This window comes from Tupaia chinensis, unplaced genomic scaffold (genome assembly GCF_000334495.1).
Source record: "Tupaia chinensis unplaced genomic scaffold, TupChi_1.0 Scaffold143845_1, whole genome shotgun sequence".
NCBI classification, from domain to species: Eukaryota; Metazoa; Chordata; class Mammalia; order Scandentia; family Tupaiidae; genus Tupaia; species Tupaia belangeri.
The window spans coordinates 224763-226666 of NW_006203696.1; the positions used below are offsets into that span (position 1 = coordinate 224763).

The 1904-nt window shown below is 59.0% G+C and overlaps 1 protein-coding gene across 1 annotated transcript in view; it reads left to right on the forward strand.

The window, feature by feature from the left end:
* Positions 1-1904, forward strand: part of COL5A1 (collagen type V alpha 1 chain) — a 184251-nt gene that overhangs the window by 2761 nt on the left and 179586 nt on the right. The gene's annotated exons all lie outside the window — the stretch shown is intronic.

Here is a 1904-nt window from a genome sequence, read left to right on the forward strand (position 1 = left end):
CCGGCCCAGGCCACACCTCGTCCTCAGGGAAGCTGCCCCCCTCAGGAGGCAGGGGAGGCACTCCAGGGTTTTGCAAAGCTGGGGTTCAAGGGGTGTTAGAGTTTCCAACACAGGAGGTAAAGGACCACCAGCTGGGCTCTGTTTTATCCCCCCATAAACACACACACACACACGCACATGACTCACACATACCTTACACACATGCACATAAATACACACACACAACTCACATACATGTTTTCCCTGATCACATGTATACTTCACATAAGTTGCAAAAAATTAAATAGCAAAGAAATGTAAAAACCAGAACTAACACTTTGCTTTACGTAATGTGTCTCCAATGCCTCTCAGCATGCATGCACTCACCCTCCGTCCTCTGTGTACTATTTTGTACCCACAAGGCCACGCCGACAGTGAAGCCTGCTGATTAAGTTGGCCCAGCTCAAGAGCCAGCACGTGGCTATCCCAGCAGACTAACTGCCGAGGGCCTCTGCCACCTCCAGTGTCCAGAATGCTGGGAGTTAAAGGGCACTGCGGGAATTCCACACCAGTCTGGAGCTGAAACTGGTGGGGGAATCCCAGCCCTGGCATCGCTGGTTGGAATTTCTTCAAAGGGAATGAATGGCTTAGGGTTCGAAAAGCCTGCCTGATTCACTTTGATCCTTCCCTGCAGCCCTCCCAGAAGGGGTGTGAGTCAGGCGCCAGCAGACTGTGTTGGGAGGCCTCTTGGGCCTGGAGAAGCCTGATGTGAGAGGATCCCTCCTCCCCTCGCACCCAGAGGTTCCTACTGGGAGGAGACCTCAGGGAAGGCAGTTCCTGCCAGCTCTCCTAGGCACACTGCCCGGGGGATGCCCCGTCTCCTGCTGGTGACAACTCCCAAAGGGGCATTTTCTCTGCTGTCCCTTTTGTTGCAGAGAGGTGACCAGGGAGCAGACAGGGGTGTGTGTGTGCGTGTGTGTGCACGTGTGACCAGGTGGCAGGCAGGAGTGTATGTGGGTGTGTGTGCGACCAGGGAGCAGGCAGCAGTGTGTGTGCATGTGTGCGCTTGCACGTGCGACCAGGGAGCAGGCAGGGCTGTGTGTGTGTGACCAGGGAGCAGGCAGGGCTGTATGTGTGCGTGCAACCAGAGCCAGACTGCCTGAGTAATATCCCAGATGTTCCATGTCGGAGCACTGGGGGCTTTGGGGATCCCTTGGCAAGTTTTCCGACCGTGGGCAGCGTGTGATCTGTAGTTCAGGGGGAGGTGAAGGCCAGTCCTTCTCCAGGGTTGTCCTGTCTGTAGGCCAGTCTGGGGCACCCTATCTGGCTGGATTAGAAGTTTAGACTCCACCCAGAAGGGGAGCTCCGAACTCATCCACATTAAAGAAAAAGTTAGGCGGGGTGAGTTGCAACTTCTTTTTCCTTTTTTTAACCCAAAGTCATCAAACTTCGGGCCCCTCCCACCTGGTGCTGGGGACTCGACCAGGCACGGGCACCCGGGGTAGGAAGAGGATCCTAGGGTGGGTTTCTTGGCTCCAAGGCAGCCCACCAGCCAGCGCGCTCTCCAAAAGAACTGGGGCGCAGCACCCGCCCCACGTCCGCTCCCGCCCCGGGCCAGCCCCTTCCTCGCCGCGCCCGCTGCCCCCACCCCCTTGCCCGCGGCGCCCAGTGGGAAGCGGGGGCTGGCCTCCCCGCCCCGAGCGCCGGGCTCTGATTTGCTGAGGGCGTCGGGGATCGACAGCCTTTGCAGTGCCTTCCAGGAGAGAGAGAGGGAGGAAAAGAGGAAAAAAGTGCAGGGCGCCCAAGGCGAGGTGCGCACTCCGAGTCCCCGCAGCCGGCGTGGTACCTCACTCCAGCGGAGCGGCCAGGGCGAGCGGGGCGCGGGCCGGCGGCGGAGAGGAGGCCAGAAAGAGGAGGAGGCGAGG